The sequence below is a fragment of the Chinchilla lanigera genome, unplaced genomic scaffold (assembly GCF_000276665.1).
Source record: "Chinchilla lanigera isolate Chin_1 unplaced genomic scaffold, ChiLan1.0 scaffold00076, whole genome shotgun sequence".
In the NCBI taxonomy this organism is placed as follows: Eukaryota; Metazoa; Chordata; class Mammalia; order Rodentia; family Chinchillidae; genus Chinchilla; species Chinchilla lanigera.
The window spans coordinates 5,985,369-6,007,827 of NW_004955477.1; positions in this window are offsets into that span (position 1 = coordinate 5,985,369).

The following is a 22,459-nucleotide window of genomic DNA, read 5'->3' on the forward strand; positions in this document are numbered from 1 at the left end:
TTCTTCTCCAGTGGAAGAGTGTTCGCTATCTAGGTTTGAGGTTGGTGGGTGATGAGCCATCCAGGAAGAGCTGGTGTGGGCCTGGAGGGAGCAAGCAGGTCTTGGCTGTAAATTGTATTCCAGTGGGAAAAGCTAGAAAGCATGCAAAATAAAATACGAATGCGAAATACAAAAAGGAGAAATTCCTGTGCACACATTTGCCTAGCATCATGCTAATGGAGTGAGACAAGGAGGCCAGTGGGGTCCAAGCACTCAGAAGGAGTTCTCAACATTCAGCAGAGTCGAGGTCCAGAGCATCACCTCCAAGAGAAGGGCAGGTGGACACAGAATCATTGTCAAACTCGCCCTCCAGCAGGTAGGAGTTTGCAGGCAGCTGCCTCACAAGGAGCTCCCTGGGCACTCAGAGAAGGCTGGCAGAAGCAAACGGCTCCAAAGACCTGCCACTTGGGGGCAGCAGCTTTGAATATTTCGCACTACAAGCCACTCTGTATGTCACCAGCACACACAACTTGCATATTAACAAATGACATGTGAAAAATCAAACAGTTTAGGGGAGAAAATCCTATTTTAATGTCAGCCCAAAGTTTCCATTTATATTCCTATTCAAATTTATCTCTGGAAAGTAATCCATATAGTTATGACTTGGGTGAAAGTAATTGATAAAGCACAGAAATCACAGGGTGGAATCACTCAGAAAAATCACAGTATACGGGCGATTTTCTGAGGGGTTGAAACTGGGCTTACAGTTTATTCGTGAATATTTGAGCTAAATTAAGTCATGAAAGAAGATAATACAATGTACCATCATTTTAAAGTAATTTAATCATGAAAACTAAAAATTTGGAAGAAAACAGATATTTTACTTAATAGAAACCATCTGTACCGTACAGTAGGCAAATTGTGCAAAAATGAATAAAACTGTCTCAGGAGGAGAGTGGCTCAGGCACCGGCTTATGTAATGAAGATGTATATGTGCTTTTTAGCATTTGCATTGTCTATTAGAGGAGGTAAATCGCACCAGAGTCTAAGTGAAACAGTTACAAATTTTATTACCATCATATGACTGATGACAAATGCAGCAATAGAAATAATGCATATGAGATGGGTCACTTCCCAAGTTCAAATGGCTTCCCAGGCTGGACCAGTCTTCACAGCTAAATCTTTACTGAGTCTGAGTCACAGGGACATTTTTTGTCCAGTTACTATTGTTTTAGCGGCCACTCCCCACAAGGATCATCTTTTAGCTTGTTTAGGCTCTGGAGTGTGCCAGTTGATTTGATCTGACTCCACCAGGGAGGCGGCTATTTAAAGACTTCTGGAGTAGCTTTTTTTTTTTTTTTTCCTGGACTTTTGGATGCAGGCGGGCGATCTGTAAAACGTTCCTTCACTCCTGTTGACCTGCATCAAAATGCGTTTATTTGACCGGATACTTTTGTTGTCTGGTGGGAGGGGCTGGCTCACTGCCTCTCAGCTGCTGAAGGTCGAGTGGCCACATTTTTCAAAACAGGCACTTGTTCCTAATCTGCAAATTAACTAAATAATCACAACTGCTAATTATACAGTATCAGGCCTGGAATACATAGGGCTTGAGTAATAATCAGCTTTTTAAATTAAGTTGGTGACAACCACTATTAGCTGCCGTGATTTAATAATCCCAATAAATGTGCAGATTTTAAAAAGGGGCTCTTTGTAATTTTTTTTTCTCAGCATTTGCAACTGAATCTGTTAATGAAAAGAGAACACAACAGTTTTATGTTACAAATGATGCCATAATAGGTAAATAAAAGGGCTCTTCCAGACACTATGAATGATCAGGATGCCGCGAATATGAATTGAAGACGGGAGGCAAGAGCGAAATTTGAAATCAAGTTTCTATTTCTGGGTGTTAAGACGAATTAAGTCCAGAAAGAGAATCTGATTCTTTTTGTATATTAAGCATTTTGGGGCAATAAGAAACAAATCCCATTAACAAATATGTAAAGTAAAAATACCTCCCTTAAGATTTAGACTTTGGCAAATTTAGAACAAATGAGATGCAATTTTCTACCTCATATGCTTGCCTGTTTCACCTAATATTATTATAATATATTGGTTCCAACAGCGGACCCGCCAGCAGGGCAGTGGGGAGCACCTGAGCGGGGGCGCATCGCGGGGACTCGGCCCCCATTTTCCACCCCCACCACGGAGGGTTTTGCGGCTTTCTGAGACCCCACGGGAGGAGGGCAGCGCAATGGAAATCTCCCGCAGCTGAGCGAGACCCGCTGGGGGGCTGACAGCGCGGGGGACAAGGACATTTATGCGCGCACCCGGGGAGGGGGTGGTGTGTGTGTCTGAGCTCAGGACTGGGGCGCGGGAGGCCGCTGAGGACCCAGAAAAGACCCTCACTTTTGCGGGGAACGGCTCTTTCTCCTACCTCTGTTTCCCCACAGCCAGTAACATTTTTTTTCTTTTTAGTGGTCAATTGAAATTTTATGGCTAAGTTATTTAAGAGAGACTATAGAAGAACTAAATGAGGGAAGGATGATGGAAACGTTGCCTTTCTTTTACAATAATTACTCTTGATAGCAATTTGAACTAATTTGCATTAAAAACACTCATTTAACCAATCTGCTGAAAATGGGGACTTATTGTATTCTGTTGTGGAAGACCTCAGGACTCTTCCCCAAATCTGCATTTAGTTTAAATTATGGACATGGCACAGGACATTATTATCTGTGCATAAGCCTGGCCGCGGCTTATTTGAAACTACCTCAACAATGATCTCATATCGTGTGTTATGAGAAAAGCGTCTCATTTCTCATGACCATACTTTTCACATATAGTGCTTTACAGGCAAGGAAAGGAGGGCAGAGGTTGAAGCCGGGTTTCAGGCTCCGTCTCTGTGTGACCTTAGACACAGTCCTTTATCTTCATGTCCCAGAGTTATCATCAAAGCAAGAAAGTTATTAACAAAATGCTTTAATCTCTTCACTCTCCAAGGCCTTAGCAGTACGTATATACGTCTATAAGCGGATGTTATTCTTCATCAGAATTTTGATAAATAGTGATGAGCACTTTGCTGGCAGCTGGTGATTAATTATCCCTTCCTCCACTCCAACCAGGACTGGGTGAGTTGGGTAGCAGTGGGTGGGGACGGTCCTGCTGTCCATCTCTCTTCTCTGTGTCGCTATACACTAACTGCTGTTTTCCTTACATTTTTACGTCAGAAAAAGGTGAAGGTTCTAGTCCGGTTATAATCCGGGAATCATTTGGACCCTTGCTGCTGGTTCTTCTTTACTTGCTTTTTTTTTCCTTGAAAACATTTCAGTCTAAAATTTGGAGAGGAAAGGAGTTAAAATGGAAAGGAAAGCTTTTTTATCCTTTGGTGGGCCTGGAAGCTAAGACTGGAGGAGAGACGTGTGGGAGGTTAGAATGCAGTGTCAGGGGGCCACTACCTCAGAATTAGATGACTTCCCCCCACCAAGTGTCTCATTTTAAAGATGGGGAAACTGAGGTCTCTGAGGGTACGCATCCATCCAAAGCAAGCCAAATGGAGGACTTGGACATATTTCAGTGTGTTTCTTTGTGTCAGTCCCCCAAATGATCACATTTTCCATATCCATATAAGGGACCCATATAATATTCTGAACAGGGAATAGTATTTCTAGAATTAGGAGTTATTGCAGTGATCAGCCGAAAGCCAAGGGCAGGCTATTTTGTCTTTTTCCTGCTGCTTTGTTCTTTTCCTTTCCCTCCTTCCCTTTTCTTCTCTTCCCATTCCCTCCCTTTTCTCTCGTTCCCCTCTTCCCTTTCTCCTTTCTTCCTTTCCCTTGTTCCTGTAGTTTATTCTTGTTTTGTGTCTCTCGTTTTCGATTTCTTTGTTTCATTCAAGGAACTTAGAATTTGTAGGCTCTCCCTTCTCAACTTCATAGAAGAGACCTTTTGGAGCCGGGAGATGTGCAGACTGGCAGATTGGACACAAAGCAAAGCTGCACAGGAAGGCTGGATGGGCGGGAGAGGGCTGCCTGTGGGGCTAGAGGAGGGCAGGCTAGGGTGCAGGGGTGGGGCACCGCTGCTATTGGAAATGTACTTCGTGCCCTGGCCTCAGGCCGGAGAACCTTCGGGTGGTAGGGGTCCCTGCAGAAGCCAGGGACCCACCTCGGGTCAGAGAAAGAAAGAAGGGAAGAAAGGAAGGCAGCGCTTTCTGCCAGAGCTGCCGGGAAACATGAGGAGGTTGCTCCATTTGTGCACAAGATGGCACTCTTAAGCTTTCCAAGGAGTGGGGCTGGGCGAGCAGTAAACGCGCCCCAGTGCTTCCTCCCTGAAAGGCTGCCCAGGACGCAGGAGGAGGACAGTTGCGGGCCCCTTCCAGGCGCTCACAGCCTGGGGACGCTGCCTCGCTCTGGGCTAGGCGGGCTCTCAGGGACACACCAAGTGGAGCCACAGCTGTCAGGCCCAGGAACTGCCCATGTGGTCCTCGCTGGCTCAGCACAGCTGGACTGTGATCCTGAATGGGGTGGAAGAAAGTAGCACTGTGAAAAGTGCCAGCTCCGATCCACTGAAAGCCACTAGCCTGCATGGGCAAATGGGCTGAGTTCTCAGTGCCCAAGATGCCCCTGCCAGGCGGTGGTATGCTGGAAGTTCCTATAACTGCCCATCTGATGCCAGTACAGAGCTGTGCTGGCAAAGGGCTCTGCACAGCAGGAAGACTCAGGGTGTCTGGGAAGCCCTTGGGTTCCTTCTATGGGACTAGGACCCTGCGCACACCCAAAGCCCTCAGTGGGAAGTGGAAGGTGGCTGCTGTATCCAGCATCTCCCTTGGCCATGATCACCACATGTCTGCCTGTGGGCCCCCGAGGACAGGAATCTGTCAGGTCACACACAAGTCAGTGATGTGGTAGGACCAAAACCCTGGAAAGGCAGCAAAGTCAGATTACCTCCTGGGACCAAACATGCAACTCAGGAACCAAAGAGAAAGGATTTTTGGATGCTGGGGTGTTTCTGAGGGAACCCCAGGGCCAAGTGTCAGGAAGCAGTATTAGGACTGGAGCTGGAAACCTGCCTTGGAGTGAGGGAGACTAGGCAGGGTAGTGGAAATTCACGCCAGTCAGCTGTGGAACAGACACTTCCACTTGTGTCTCCAAACCTGGTCCCACGAGACTGACCTAGAAACCCTGAGAAAATGCAGATATCATTGCAGGTGATCAGGATAAGTGCTCTTTCTTGAAACTTTGAATTTAGCATATCTGTGTGTGTGCGTGCACACACACACAGGCGCACACGCACACATACCCATCTGCTTATCTGTATGTATGTGTGTATATCAAGCCATGAAGTCTGATGTTTCAAAAACAGTGGCAGCTTTCTGAGAGAGTAGGGAATGATATGGCTTTAGAGTTCCATGGAGCTGAGCTCCTATCTGGCTTTACTGCTTGTTTGCTGTGTGGCCTTGAATCAGTTGCTTTCTCTGAATGAACTTTATATGATATGAAAACGTCCCTTCAAGATGCAGTTGAGTCAGCCAGTGTGGAGACCAGTAATGGGATGGTGCTTTGCCCCTGGTGGGTGCTGCTGGTCAGTGTGCCCTCTTGTCTTTTCCATCTCTGGTACTACCAAGCTTTACAACCTTGCCTCACTCATCGGCTCAAGGTCTAATCCTTGTATCCTAGCCCCTCTCTTGAAGCAGGGTGGCTGTCTTTTAAGGATCCGCTAGGGCAGATTAGTAGAAACTGAGTCTAACTGCAAACAAACCTACCTAGCTCTTGCTCTGTGAATCAGTACTGTGCCAGAAAAGCTTTTGTAACCACTGCCCTGTGGTTTGGGGAGAGCCTTCACTCACTTGGTGTTCTTAATTCAAGCATTCCTACACAGGATTTGCTAGCACTGGAACAATTTTAACCTGACTGAGGTCTTACTTGTGGTTGCTGGTGGTCTACAGAAGAGGGGTTCTGATGAATGGAGGGTTTGCGAGGCCCAGGTTCATGGTGAAGATCCCCGGGAGGGACCTGATGGCCTGGATCCCTGCAGTGAATGTTACTGGCACCCTGCTCTGAAAGGCGACATTGATCCTTCTGTCATCACTCATGGATCATCTTTGTAAAGATCTGTCTTACTGGTCTGGGCTGAGGTATGGATGTCGTCTTATTTTCCCTAGGCTGGTGTCTCTGGACAAGGCTGGGAAAAAGGCAGAGGAGTGGGGAGGAGGCCACACGTGGATACTGAGTCTCCCTGAATGTTCCTGGAAGCTCCCCTATCCTGCTTCCTGTACCTCTGGGCTCCTACGCATGTGCTGAAGTTGCGAGCCCATGTTCCCAGCTGGGTTACTGCAATAAGGAGAACTCAGGCTGGAAATGTGGAGCGCTGAGCCCAGCTCTGGGTCTTGTTGCTTGGAACACCATGTGCAACTTCGTTTCTTAAACTTTAGCTTTCTCATCTGAAAAGCAGCAATTTAATTGACAAAAGCTTTGGTTAATGATTATGATCCTAGCTTGGACCCCCTTAGCCTCCTTTCTGATAAAATGGAAATATTTTAACCTTCAAGAATATCATAGGATTATCTCTCTAGAGTTTTCCTATTAATTTTATGATCAAGTTCACTTGACCAACTAAAAATGATATTCAGCCTAAATGCGATCTTATCAAACTACATAATTTTCCTCCTTGGTTGGCTTGCTTTGTCCTATGTTATTATATATAGCATCCAACTAGTATTGCCCTGATTGCATTTGCAGGCATTCCTTCTCCAGGACAGTAGAAGGTTTTGGTACTCAAACTGGGGGAGGGCTCTAATTCAATTTATTTGGTAGTACAAGTCAAATGCATTTGAACTGATTTCATGAGTGCAGACCTTCTCAGAGCCTTATCTCTGCAAAGGACTCTGGGTAGGGAGTTCCAAGGCCTGAACTCTGCCAACCATGCCTCTGCCCTGCTAGGGGCTGTAAGTACACAGTCACTGCTGCAACCAAAGTTGAAATGCCTCATGGCTGAGGCATTTGTGAGCCCTGCTGTTACTTGATTTTGATTTGTATTCCCATTTCCTCCAAACAACCTACTGAGAGAAATTTCTTGGCTGTTACAATGTAAGTGACACTGACTCATGTACTATGTGAGTACCAAGTGCATCCAACATGGCGTCTGCACTCAAGGAGATTAAACTGCCCTTGTGAAGGCCAAGCAACCTGAGTGACCCTGTGATCTGAGTTAGTCTGGGACTATTTGCCACATGATGGATAAACAGTCCAGGGGGCAAAGGACAGTGGTTGGGGCAGGTTGGGAGTTCAATGGATAAAATTGGATTTTGGGTGCATACTGTAAGAAGGCAGTGATAGGGTGAATGGCAGAAATAAGGAAAAGTACTCCACATAGAGGGGCGCCAAGTGTGGCTAGGCATGCAACCAAGCAGGGAGACATTTCACCCAATGCTGCGAGTGGCAGCTTGTTTCCTCTCCCTGTAGGTGGCTTCTTTCTGCCTACTCACCTTCCTTGCTGAGCTGCTTCTTCCTGTTTGAGATGATTCACTTATGCTTTTCTAACACAACATTTGCCCCTTTGACTCACATGGACAGTGATCCTTCCTTTATGTGGGATGGGTGTCATCTTTACATACAGTGAGCTACTATATGGACAGGTATGGCGGAGGACAGTGCAACGACCTGGTTTGAAGGATATAGGCAAGCTCCTGATGTATATTGTGAGGTTGTTCTGTGTCTTTCTTGCCTTGTCCTGAGATGCATACATGGGGAAGCCAGAGGCACCAATGTCTGTAGGGAACTGACCTCCCTATGGAAGCGCACTCCATCACATCTGTAGGAATCGAGCTTTGGAAATGCAGAAGCCAGTGCAGTTTAAAGAAGGCATCCCTGACAACTACAGCCTTTGAGGTGTCTGTATCACATTCATGATTCTTTAAGTAACTCTTTAATTTGTTGCACAGATGCATTCCTTGGAGCACCTTTCATGAGCTATGTATGCTCTATCTAAAAGGAAAAAGGCACAGCTCTTCGTTTTGGGTCTCAGCATCAACTAGGAAAGAACTGTGGTAAACTATGGTCAATCAAATTTCTTACAATAAGTGCTACACTGAAGGCGGCCTTGTTTACTGTAGAATAGTAGAAAACGTCTGCATTTCTTATTTCATTAAACACAACAGTGCATGTCTATATCATTATTGCATACTTCTCAGCTGTGAAGAGTAGATAAAAACACAGGGCGACAATCTTGGCCTGTATGATTTCATGATGTTTGCTCTTTTCTTCCCCATTGTTCTTGCCAGGTTCTTCTTTAAAAACTTCTTAGTAGTACATGTCTGCAGTACATAATTGCATTCACTGGGGGGAGTTGGAGTTTGTACATAACATATCTTGATTCTTTTGCATCCTTTACCCCTTTCCTCCCTCCAAGCACCAAAGGTCATGATGGATATGGGAGTAAAGGTTCTGGGCCACAGGGAGGCGGACACTAGCCCAACCTGGAGACCTTGGGAGGGAGCGTCGGAGTGGGGATTAAAGGATGGGTGGGCATTTTCAAGGTGTCAGTTTGGGGCAGAGAAAGGAAAAAAATCCATTTTTTTGAACAGGGAATAATGTATATGACAGTCTCAGATCAGAGAATAGGGATTAAGAATCTGTAAGTGGTTAAGTCTGGTGCATCTGCAGGGGTCTTGGCATGGTCTGGAAGAAAGGAAACTTAGTGTTTCCTTTGTGAAGGCCACAGTAAAGGGTCTTCTGGGCCAGGGAGAGGAGTTTGTATTTTAAGCTGTTGATTATGTAGATTTTAAATCTGGGCAATTGCCTGAATTTCTTTGCTCTTCTTCTCAGGTGTATTAACACAAATTCACATGAGATTATGTGTTTGGTGGCTACATGCTTGTGAAAAGGAGTCATCTTACCTGTAAACCTTTAAATGAACATAAAGCTTCCTCCCCCTCTTTTCTGCCCACGGTATAGAAGTCACACAATCTGCAGTGGTACTTTTTCACTGAGTAGAACCAGGTTGAAACCTTTACCAGCTCTTCCAAAGTTAGAACTGCCATGTGATCCCTCATCTCCACTCCCAAGTGTGTGCACCCAAGGACTGAAGGCAGGACTAAAACAAGTGTTTGTACACAAATGGATATCAGCACTGTTCACAAGAGCCAAAAGGTGAAAATCATCCAAATATTTACTGACGTGAATGGAAAAATAACATGCTGTGTGTCCACCCAGTGAAATAGTATTTGGTTATAAAAAATGAAGGTAGCAATGACACGTGTCACCACGTGGATGAGCCTCAAAACCGGTGTGCAAAGTGCAAGGAGCCAGATGCAAGAGGCCACGTGTGATATGACTCCATTTATAGGAAATATCCAGAATGGCCAACTCCAAAGAGATGCAGAGCAGATTATATAGTTGCCAGGGACTATGAGAAGGAAAATGGAAGATAACTGCTTAGTGGGTATGAGGGTTTATTTAAGGGGTGAAAATGTTTGGAACTAGATAAAAGTGATTGCTTTATGACATCAAGAATTTCATCAGTGCCCCTGAATGGTACACTTTAAAGTGGTCAATTGTACGCTATGTGAATCTCACTTCAGCACACATGAGGCACCTGTCCACCCTGTGCTCCCTGTGGGCCTTGCCTGTCACCTATCAGAGGAACATTGTGACAGCCAGTGAGGCAGCCCTGAAAGCCTGGGCCCTAATCCTACCTAGACCCTAGTCTGTGGAGCTCCCTGAAGATAGGGACTCGTTACTCTGAAAAGTGGTTATTTCCAAGTTGACCCATTTGAGTCTGTAAATTACTTTTTTTGAATGCAGGAGAGTAAAGGGCAAAAGTTATTCCTTTCCTGTTCTTGTAATTGCTGAGATCAATAGGCACAATTGATTGGAATTGAGAAATAGTCTCCAGGTAACATTTAGGAAGAATCACTGAGGATGGTACATTGGGAATCATTGTCTGCTGCACTCTGAGGGGACAGCCTGTGAGATGGAACCCCCTCTGCAGGTCTTGTGGCAGGATCAGTGGGGAGGGAGCTGTGGCCTCTGTGTAGCACCTGGAAGGACCCTGGTTGCAGGAGTCAGATGGTCTTAGCTTTTGTGTCCTGAAGTTATGTTGACCATCAAGGGCTCTGGGACAGCACAGTTAAAGCCCTTCGTGTCGTGTGCTGGGGAGGGGGTCCTGGGCAGAGGGCAGCCCTGGAGCAGTGATGCACTAGGTCTCTTGCTTAGGTTCCGCTACTTGTCAGAAGCTCAACACCAGGGTGGCAATAAGGTCTGGAGGGACTGCCAGCTGAAGTCGTTTTCTGAGTAATCCTCCTGTCATTGTTCCTGGACAGTGAGGTCCCCATCCTCTGGGTCTGTGTTTTGGGCATCAGAATGAGCGGAGAGAGGCTGAGACTGTGCTTGGGGCAGTTCACATTGCTGGCATCCCAGCTGCATCCGTCACCATAGGGAGGAAGAGCTGGGCTCAAAGGAGACACAGTTTCCAGCCCATGTCTTGGGGAATGATATTAAAGGGAGAAAAAAAAAAACTGCTGTTGACTCTGAATATCCTACTTTGGTTAGACAGCTCATCAATAGGATTGGGGGACAGGATTGATCTTTTACTTATAATGCAGAGCATTCAGTGGATGGCAAAAATGCTTTTAAAAGGGGCCCATGGAACACTTTGAAAATATTAATTAGTGTGTTGAAGCATTCTGCATAGCATATCATAGTGAGACTGCTCCAGGGGGTTGCTTAGAATGAATTATTAATAAGAATCCCTCTCTCCCCTGTGCTTCCCACCCTGATTTTATGGGAGTTGGTGTGGATTGGGGTGTCTCTTAGATGCATTTATTGCTCATTGAATACAAGAGCAGAGCAGGTTGTACTACTGGTGTTGCCTGTGTGTGGGGCACATATGTCTGGAAAAGGAGGCACGCCCCTGATCACCAAGAACACACAATAGAGGAACTGCGGTTAAATAAACACCATACTACCAATAGTTCTGATGGGCTTGGGTCTGTGTATTCCAACTGGAAACCAAATGTGTATGGCTTCTGGTTATGTTTATGGTTTCTTAAGGGTTCAGGTCTGAAGGAGGGGGCAAAGATCAGAGAGAAGCAGCTTTTGGGACAGATGAGAAAAACATTCAAAGTGTGCTCTCAGACCCCTACTCTGCCTATATCAGCGGTGAGACCACCAGGCCCTTCTCACTATATTTCACTGGACCAAATGAATGTGACAGTGTGAAGTCACCAAATCTCACCAAACTTAGTACTCCTAAATGAACGTTCACTGGGATTCCAGCTGAGGGAAGCTTGCGTTTCCTGTTTTACTAAGCAAGGATTTATAGAAATATAAACATATGAGTAAAGATGTTTTACCTTAAAATTTGAAACTAATTCAATCAAGGATCATAGAAATATTGATAGTTGTGCAACACTGAACAGTAAGGGTTGGGGTGCGTGTATTAATCTAGCTATTATGAGCATTCCCGGCTTTGGCAACACGCCAAAGCGCTCATAGGAATGCCTTCAACAGCTCCCAGCTTTCCTGCTTTTGTCCCTTCTCCTCCCCCTCCATTTCACACTTAGAATTCACGGACACCATATCTTCTCTTGCTGTAACAATTATGCGCAGATATCTTAGATTGCTGGAAAAAAGTCAAAAGCTGTTTCTATGCCTGAGGTTTCCAACATTATGGAAACACACAATCCTATGTAATGGTAAATTTTCCACTTTAATATTATTGGTATCTGCTGTTTTCAGAGCATAAAAGACATGGCCTCCCTAAAAATGAATTAGCTGATTGGATTTCTTTGTGTACTAAGCTTTATACTAACTCTGGCTTACTGGTTCATATGTTCATTTAGCCCCAAAACTTCGAGGTGTCCTATCAGACTGCTTTGTTTCCCCTTCCAGGGAAAAACACAGACCATAGCAGAACTGGAATTTTTGTGTTGACAACTTCCTGCTGTAAGCAGAGGAGCAGATCATTAGCAGTTGGCTGTTCTGGTCGGGAGGGAAGCAAATAGCCATGCGAGTCTCTCAGTCTCTGAAAGTGCCCAGAAAATGCCTCTGCTTTTTAAGAAGTTTGGAGCGTAACAAATCTTCCTGAGAAGACCATCCATGCCCACTTGCTGACGTTACCAGCACCGCATCCTCTTGAGCAGTTCTGTAGCCGACTGATTAATATTTTAAGCATGAAGACAACCTCCAGACCTTTGGAAGCAAATTGTTCTCTCTTCTTTCTTTGCCTCTTGAAAAAAAAAAGGGCCAAACTCTTCCCAGCTAAAGAGCTCCATAAACTCTCACATCTCTGGTGTGACACTATTTTACTTACTTCATTTCATCTGAGTTAGGCCCAGATTTAGATAGGGGAAAAATAGCTTTGTAAACAGTTAACACAGCATGTGACCACTTCCCAGTGGTGTCTGATGAGGTGTCTGCATTTTGGAGGGTATGACCTGCTCAGTCCGTGGGTAGAACCTGCTGCCCAGTTTGCAGAGCAGAACGTGAAAGTGAATGAGCCCTGCATCCCCCCACCAAACTCCCCACCTAGCACATGGACAAAGGCATCTGCTGTGAGCGGTGACATGTGTCTCAGAAGGGGCCTGCTGTACATTTGGAAGTTTTATTTTTATTTATTGTTTGGTGGTGATTTAAATACCCTGTGCTGCCAAATCATAAGCAGAAAAATAATTCCCACATTTGGCTTTTGTTATCAGCTAAGAGAATTAAGGTTATTTTTTTCCTTGACTTTTTTTTTTTTTTAACAGCCCTAGTGTCTTGGCTGGCTTCCAGTGCAGGTAATTACATTCTGTCTTCCTAAATCCCCCTGAAACTCCAATTGGGCAAGCTGCTCCTCACTTCCCTCCTAAAAGCTGATGTGCGGGGTGCCTGGCATCAAATGGGGTGGCATTCCAATAGTGGGTCCCAAGGTGTTACGCTGAAATGCCTTTCAAGTGGCTTCTGCAGGCAGAGCTTGTGTGTAAGTAGAAGTAGTATTATTTATTGCTCTTTTCTATCAGCAGCTGCCAACCTGAAAGTATCTCTGAATGACATTTTAAATATGAAGGCCAGGGTCATTAGGATGATTAGATACAAGGGTCCATTTTGTTCACCTTTAGAATTACTGGATTACTGAAAATGGAGTCGGGTTTGATAGGAAGGAAGAGATTTGCTGTAATAGGAAATGTCCTCTCTCTAGGGTTTCAGTTTCCATAAAAATGGCACTTTAAATTCTTTCTTTACTTCTTTTGGTGTGTCCTGATTAAAACTAAGTAAGTTGTTGTTGTTTTTGCTTTTGTTCTGCAAGGTTGGAAACAGGAGTGTGCTCCATTTGTAGGAATAAAATTATATCTTTAAAAAAACTGAGTCATTTGAAGTTAATTCTTCAAATATTTATTGAGCATGTACAATGTACCAAACCTTGCTAAAGGCCTGTTTTGATCACATAAGCACTTTTGCTTTTATGTTTTTCATGAATATTATATTTATTTTAATTATGGCTATCAATGTGCTTTTCAAAAAAGCACAGAAGTAATTCCTCTAAAATACTACCCACAGTGAAAACCAAAGCATGAAATAATATGCTTGTTTATGCAATATGTAGTAATTCCCCAAGTAGAGAGCTGATTTTAGTGAGAAGTATATTTCCCAAGATTGAAACCAATACGTACCAAAAATAGAATTTAGGATATATGCAGAAATTTAAAAATAAGAATATATGATACAGAAAAAATCTCTTTCACTTCAAAGAAAAACATAAGAGTAAAGAGAACCTTTTCTGAGGTACCCCTAAAGATTTAGGAAATATTTAGTCTCATCAGTTACATTGGTTTCCTAATCTCTACCACATAAAGGTTCTATGATGACTTTGTGTTTGGAGCTCTGGTGCCCTGACTCACGGTTCTAGTATGAGTTCTTTCCATATACCTGGAATTAAACAGATCTTCCCAGCACCTTTAATTCATTTCCCCAGCTCTCCACTCTTCTCTTACCAGGTGCCATAAATCCATGGCTTTCTTCATTCATGCAGAAAGGTTAAAGCCATGCTAAGGGAAAAAAACCACCTGTCTGATATTGGGTATCATCATCCTGTGTTTAGATAATAATTTATTTTTGCCCTTTCACTTTCCTATAGAATCACTGTTTATAAAGCACACAATCAAGGAAGATTTTAAACACCAACTCTATTGGGTGTTCTCGCTGGGGTTGGTAACTCTAGCGACTTGCATTTTCCCCTAACTACATTAAAAATAGCAAATTCGCACACATCAGGAAGTGGGTACACCTCCTCTGATTTACAAGGAAGAGTAGTGTGACTTTATAGCTCAGGAATCCAGTGAAATAAATTTATGGTTAGAAAAATTCGTGTTCTTAATGTGATGAAGGTCCTTTAACTTTTAACACGCTTCTCTGGTTAAGCTGTGCAGGACTCACAGGGAAATGGCTGTCTACAGCTGCCACGAATTGATTTATCCCCAGATGATAGAGCTGCAGACCAAATTGTTAGGAAGAAAGAGTTCTTTAATTTTTGTATTTGTGGCTGTCAGTGTATTGTTTTGGCACCTTCCCAGTGTGTGCTGGTGGAGACACACCGTGGCCTTGGTTTCCTGGGCTACCAGAGTAATTCTCTGCTCAGAGGAACTGCCCTATGCATAACTCTCTACACCATCACCTGACTGGGGGCTCATCTCTGAAGCCCCTCCCCAGGAATTTGCAGCTCACATCTACTGTTTCCTTGGCATTTGTGAAATTCTTGTCAAATGATCTGTGTGAGAAGTTATGGCATCATCATTCATGGCAATTCTGACTTGTGCTTGGAAAACTATTTTTGAGCAGTAGCTGAAATTACTTGGGTAGCATGAGAGATGGATTTGCTGCCTTGGAGTCCCATGTATAGAATGACAGAGGCACCTCCTGGACCCTGAGGTTACCTTTGCCTCTCTGGGACTTCCCTGTCCACCTCTGCACAGGGATCTGAGCCAGATACCAATTGATGTGGATACACAGTCCTTCTTTCAGTAAAGATACCTACTGTGTGCAAAACAGGGTGGGGAAAGCAGATAGGGTCTCCATCCTAACAGTTTCACAGTAGAATGAGAGAACTTGAAAATAAAATGAGCAAAGGTTGCAGAGGAAATTACCAGAGGCAACAATAGGTACACCAAAAGAAAAGACCCAAGGAGTTGAAAGATAGGAAGCAGGGTCACTTGCTGCAGGGGATCCCTCAAAGAGGGGACAGGGATGCAAGTGCTTTTGGACCCCAGTTCTCTTGCACATTCAAGCTTTTCTCCAGCAGGAGAAACCCCAGCTGGGTGCTGCGGAAGGTGAACACACCCCAGATTTGTCGGAGTGTGAGGCTCAGTAGGAAACAGGAGTGTGGGCCAACCAACACTAAAGCCTGTCCCTTTCCCAAGTGACTGCGGTCAATGCTGGCCAGCTGGGTTCTCTCTAGCCCCTGTGGCTGTATACAGTGTGGGGCCCCAGAGCTCCTGCTGAACTGTCCCTGCCCCCAGGACTCTGTGCAACACAATCTTCTTCTCCTTCTTCCCTGGAATCCACACCTGGGATCTAGTCAAGATGCCTGCTTTTTGCAGATCTATGCCCACTTGCCTGAGCTCCTCCCCTCCTCCCCAGCTGCTGGTCTAGACATATTCTATGGTCTACATTTTCCCCTGCATTCAAGGTTTGATTGTCTATTTTATAGACAATCAAAGATTGTCTGCAAGATTAGATGTTTGGGTTTGATCTGTTTGCAGGTAATTGAGGAATGGGTTAAAGAAGTGTAAAATGCTATCATGGTTTACATAATTTTCTCTCGGAGAAGATACTCACAAATATATTCAGTATGAAAAATATAAAGCAAACATATTAATTTTCTTTAAAGATAAGGGGATATAGCTCAGAGGCATGGCACCTGCCTGGTAAAAGTGAAGTCCTGAGTTTGATTCCTGGTTCAAAAAAAATAACTGAATTTTATGAAAAAATTTTGGTTACCCCAATGAAGTTAAGAGATGCAAAAACTAACACAAAAAGCTCAGAGACATAGACAAAGAAGAATTACATATAAGTGAAGAACAAGGAGACTGTCATGAGTGACTAATTTCTGTTTTTCTTTTATTCCAGAAGTGTTTTTTGGACATGTAATTTGAGACAGGCACTTTTCACTCTCTGACCCTTGTCCCTTGCTCTCTTTCTCTCCCTTTGTCTCTCTCTTATCTTCCTCTGTCCCATCTTTTTCTTATCAAGCACTCATGGGTGTTGTACACACCTGCCCCAGGTGAGACTGCCAGGTGCTGGGGAGGCTGTGGTGAAGGAGATGTGGTTCCTTATCTCTGTGAAGCACAACAAACTAGCTCCTGAAAGAGCTAGGCACACATTAGCCTGTGTGGTGATGGTTCACCACCACACTCCTGCGTGCAGGTGAGCCCTGGTGCTGTGGGGTACGGAGTCATCTGCAGAGCCTCCTTAGCAGTGGAAGAGTCTAGGTTAGGCTTTGAAGACCAGTGGGATTTTTACTGGATGAGAAGCAGAACCCTCCAGATAAGGAAGCACTGTGTTCTAATACAGGAGAGCAAAACTGGGGAATGGTAAAGTGTTTGTCTAGGGGCCTCCATTCCTTGGGAAGTCCTTGTTGTTGAAATTTTTTGAAACCTTCCAACAGCCTTCAACACTTACTGGTCCCTTGTGTAATTCCCCACAAGGTCTGCTTTTGCTATTGGCTTGGTGAATGGCATTCTAGAAGTAAATGTTGACACCCGTAGCATCTTCTGTGTCTTAACCACAGAATGTCATGACTCCAGGTGAAGGTGAAGGTATCTTGGAACAAGGGGTCCCAGTGGTACATTTGACAAACACACTTGTGCCAGGCCTGTGCTGGGTAGAGAGTTATCACAGAGGCTCAGAAATTCTGTCAAGAAAGATTTGTGGGACTTTGTCTGACAACTGGATATGGGTCACACCATTCTATCTTCTTGAGAAAATTTGTGCCTGAAAGGGAAAACACTGAGAGCCTTCACTAAGTTTTGTCTGCTTTTTATTATTTAATGTATTATATTCGACTTTCCAAGGAGATCTGTGGTAGAGTTTGCTTGGCATCCCAGAAAAAATATTTTCACCTTTGTTCATGTTAAAAAAAGAGTCACCTTAGTTTCTCACTTTTATACCAAATCTCATGTATTTTATTATTTGTGATAAATTGAACTATTTTGCATTTTTTCTTATTTACTTTTCAGAGAGATTCATTGATGCAAACATGCATCTTGAAATGATGCCTGTGTGAAGGTGTTCACTCATGGTTGTATCATGTAATTTTGTAGTTATTGTTAATTGAGCCCTGGATGTGCTGAGTGGGCAGGGTGCCTGATTTCTGCCCACATGGAGCTGACAGTCTAGTGGAGGGACAGAAAATCCAATAGATAACTATAGTAAGAGATGGGCGTAGGAATAAAAAAACTGATGAGATGAAAGGCTGAGATGATGATTCTAGCTGGAGTATTTGGGGAACTCTCACATGAGAATGGTACTTGCTGGCTGTGTAAAATATAAAGAGGTAGAGAATGGAAGAAAAATGCCAGAGCAGGCAGAGGACATAGAGTTGAATGGGGAGGGTGCAGAGGTAATTGAGATTGGTGTAGCCACTGCTGAGGGGAGCGGGATGCACCCTGCAGCCAGTGCTCATAAGGTGGCTTTGGATTGGAATGGTGAGAGCCCCAAGGCCAGGCTGAGGGAGGTGATGAGTGATGACTTGGTCCATTTTGTGATACTGTAACAGAATACTTGAGGATAAGCACTTTTATAAAGAAAAGAGGTTTATTTGGTTCACAATTTTGGAGAGTCCACATAGCATTGAATGTCATCTTGATGAGGGACCCCTGGCTGCATCACAGCATGGTAGATGGCATCAGGTGGTGGGAGAGAGAGAGTTGTGTGACATGGCCTGAGGAGAAGAAAGGGAGCTAATAGAGGAAGCTAAACTTGCATTGTAACAACTGGCTCTTGTGGTAACTAATCCAGGCTTCTGAGATCTTCTATAGTCTGGAGAAAACTAACATAGTATTACGGTTTAGAATCAAGAATATCCCCCAAAGGCCTCATGAGCTCACATACGGGTCTTGTGGAAGGTGGTTGGGTTGTAGGGGTGCTGATTCCACTGGTGAGTTCAGGAGCTGAGTGTGTTGTTGGAAGGTGGCCCTGGCCAGGAGAAGCAGGTCACTGGGTGTGGGTTTATCTTCCTCCTGGTTCCTTCCCTCTCTGCTCTGTGCTTCCCAGTCACCATGACATGAGCAGCTTTCCTCTGCTATGCCCCTCTGCCACCTGATTCTGCTCTGGAGCCAGCTGACCATGGACTGTAACTGTGAGCTCAAATAAACCCCTCTTTCTTTAAACTGTGTGTATCAGGTATTGTGTCTCAGCAAAGAGAAAGTGACTAAGGCATCTAGTCTCTTGAGAAGAACACTAATCCTCTAATGAAGCACGTACCTCCTGACTCCCAACATTTCTTAAAGGCTCTACCACCTCAGTACTGTCACGCTGTGGAATTAATCCTCAATAAGAGTTTTGGCAGGGACAAACCACATCCTAACTGCAGCATAGAGCTTCATTTATTTAACACTAATTTTATCTCCAGGATCTGAGAAGAAAGTAGGAAGAGACAGGCAGTCATCAGGGCTCTAAGTAGAGGGTTATAGGAGAGAACTTAATTTAGGGACACAGTTTTCATTAAAGAAAGGGAGGGACAAAGATGGGCCACGGAGTCTCTCTAGGCACGCGTGTGTGCATACATATACACACACACGCCTGCCTGCATGCATGTCCACACTCAGAGAAAGGTAAGCTCTGTGTGCTGGGTTTCAAGCCAGGACAGCCTGGTCTCTGCTCATCTCTGATTGGTGCCCACATGGCCATTTGATGCCTGTCTGAGACAGGCGTCAGAGACCTTCCTGCATGCCAGCTGCCATTGTTGCAGAGATTCCAGCCACTTGCGGGTTACAGAGGGAGGAGGCTGAGTCTCTGGGTGGGGGTAGGGCCTCATCTGAAACTTCCTCAGTTTCCAGTCTGCTCCATGTCACAGTGACGGTGACAGTGACGGTCATACTCACAGAGATGTTGGGGCTGTATTCACCCCATACTTATGACACGGCCTTCTGCATCATACTCAGTTCACACAGAAGCCTGAGCAAATCCTGAGCTATCTACTCACTAGTTCTCCAATACTACATCATGACAGCTGCAGAGAAGCCTTTAGGCCACTCCCAGAGTAATATGACAATGGCAGCAGCACCACTACCACAAGCAGTGAGACACGGCACACTTCAGGACAGTAGTCCCTGTGTCACATGTCACTCACTCTTCAGGCTTTCAGTAATAGGGTCTCTTGAGCCTGCTCACACAAGCAGAGCTGAAGCCTGTTAGAATGAATGCCTTTTCCCTACCCAGACCAAGCTCTGGGGAATTCCCCACCTCAGATCTGTACAGGTGGTGAATCAACAGATGCTCCCTCGCCCTTCACGCTTTATTCTGTGCCTTCTGGTTCTAGGGACCACGACTCCCCAGAGTGACTGCTGGGCTTCCTCTCATCTGGCTGATGACCTTGGGGACAGAGGAGGACACACTAGTAAGTGTCCTCTGAGTGCCACTCTGTGTAGCATGTGCCAGGAAGGAAGATGGAGGGTGTGCCCAGTGAGCGCCACAAGCGAGCTCTGTGCTCCAGAACATGCTATTGGCCAGACCCACCCTATGGACAGGGTGGAGGTGTGATGATGGCGAGACTCATGGGCGTGCGGACGGTGATGGCTTGAGGCTGCCTTCCAGGAGTGAGGAACAGGAGGATGGCTCATAGAGAGGACCAGAGGCACCCTGAGGTGGGTGAGCTGCAGACTGCAGGCAAGTGAGAGAGGCTCTTCTAAGACAAGGGCTTGTCTCAGGCAGGAGTCAGAAACAGGTACCAGGGCTAGCAGTGTGGGAGCCTGGGCTCTGGCTGGGAGCCACTGCAAGCTGTCAAAGGCAGGGCTCTGGGGAAAGGCGGAAGGGGAGACAGAAGGACCCAGAAGCCTTGATGTATGTGTGCTCGCTCCTTCCTGGCTGGGGAAACAAAACTCCTCGGGAACGGCCTGATATCTGCCTGTTTGGTGACAGGAACCTACGGAGAGTATGTGGCTCTTTTGCTTGTTGCGTTGGTCAGTGGTGATTGTCTTCTCACAGCAATCCAAAGGCCAGTAAGATTCTTGTTTAAGCCATTCTGTTTGGGTGTTTTGTGAGTGCCCCATGGGGGAAATGGTTGAACCAGCTCCTGTCTATCCCTGAGGTCTGTTGGCCCCAGAGGAAGCAGTCTAGTTCAGGTCAGTCCTTATCTATTGAGTGTCTGCTCTGGGGTGGAGCCTAGAGTGGGGTAGGGGATTGAAGAATTAGGAACAAGGAGATCTGTCTCTGGTCCCACCTGGAGTGACCATACAGAGGGCAGAGGCTACCACAGGAAAGTAGGATTGTGTGGGCTGTGGGTACCTGGTACCTGGTGAGCGGGCCACATCAGGGTCTTCACCTTGTCAGGAGGTATGGGCTGGGCCTCACACTCTTTTGTTTGTTTGCTGAAGCAGTACTTGGCTCTTGGATGAGAAATGACTGACATTTACAGCACTGGGAGAAAGTGAGTGGGTTTTATTTTTTTCCATGGCTCCTTCAAAAAATCTAAGGGTGGCTGCCTCCTGAGGAGCCCTTGTGTCTAACCAGGGGCTTAAGCATGACAATCAATGCTTCCATGCCAAGAAGTGTCCCACAGAGATGCTGAGCATCAGCTTGCTTTGAGGAGCCAGAGCAGGATGTCAATGACCAAGACATGTCGTTGTCCCTTCAACCTTCTTGGGACTCAGAGGAGCCCCCTGCAGGACAAGGGGCAGAATGGTGAGTGTGCAGGCAGGTGGGCACTGCCGTCTGGCCATTCTTAGAGGCTGCTGATTTGTCCATGACCCTAAAGGTCTCGGTAGCCCACGGAGAAGGCAGAAAAGAAAGAGAAAGTGAAGTTCATGGGGGGTGGGCAGGATGCTTGGGAAACCAAAACAGGGTTTACAGAGGAAAGAGTGACTTGGAAAATACATCACATTGGCCTTACCTTTAAGTGTGAATACAATAAACCCTTATTTAGGAAGGCTTGCAGCACTGACTGGAAAGCAGAATGGACAACGGGACCACTCAGGACGCCAGTCAAGAGCATTCCCACTTCAGACTGAATTACCTCGCCAGTGTATTGTAAGAGCTGCCCACACTGGGAGAAGTTCCAATCAATACGCCCAGCCTCATGTGCTTATCAAGTCCCTGAGTCTGTGAAATATTTGAAAATGGGGAACACAGTCCCTAACGATAGACAGAAACAGCCCTGTAAAGAGAAACCCTGCTTATGGAATGGCCTTCAAAGTGAGAAAACCTTGGGTTTGGTCTTCTGAGCAGGCCAATTTTTCAAAGGATTCTGAATTTTGTGAATCCACTCAAATTTATTATTACTTTTTCATCAGGTGGTGTGGTAAGTAATGCTTACTTCTTGGACAATGGGAAGGCGGGGAGTCAAATCTGTTGTGAAGGATTTTAGCTTTTGTTCTTTCAAAGGCACATAATCAAGACACCAGCGCCTGTTTCTTATGGATGATGATTTGCAAACTAAGGGATAAGAAATTTCAATCTTGAACAAAGGAATGAATTTGTCCACAAATATTACCGAACCGCAGCCTGATTATAAAAATCAGTGTGAGGTTTGCACACACACAACTGCAATGGTAAATTTTACATGAAACAAACGTTCCACACATACGGCATATGCCTGATGGCTATTTACACAAAACATTTGTAAGTTCTTGGTATTGGAGCTTTCTCAGCTTTGCCAAACTTTGGGCCCCTTTTGGGCTCAATTTTCCAAATGGGACCAGCACTTTTCCTCCATCTAGACAGCTCTCCCCTGACCAGTCCGGTGGAATGCAGCTCTCCCCTGACCAGTCCGGGAGGGGAGGTCACCGGAGGAAAAGCACGACGAAGCTTGGGGAATTGTGTTTCTGGGTATCTCAATCAAGGTCTCCCAGAAACTAGAAGGCTCCTCCCTTGGGCTCTCCTGAGGAATGCTAGCCAGCTGTAACTCACGTGTGCAAACACCGACTTCCTGGGTTTCAAACAGGTCTCCCGTCAAGTTGTAAATTGCACCCAGGACGGATGGACCAGCCCTGCACAGGTCGTAGTCCTCCTATGGTACTGGGGCCCCGGAACCTGTATTTGCAACTCTTCCAGGGACTGCAAATCCTGACTAGCCCCTGCCCCTGTCTCTTTTCGGCTCCTCACCCTCCCGGTAAGGCCATGCAAGGTGCTCCCGGGCGCACCCCCTGGGGAAGCCCGAGGCCCAGAAGCCACACCGCAGGCTTTGCGTGCTCACTGGCTGCTTGCTCGCTTCTGCCACCGCCACCCTGAGCCAAGAGTGCGCGTTTCTATCGGTTAATTAGAAACCGAGTCAGTTGAGGCCCTGCTCACCGGCCTGC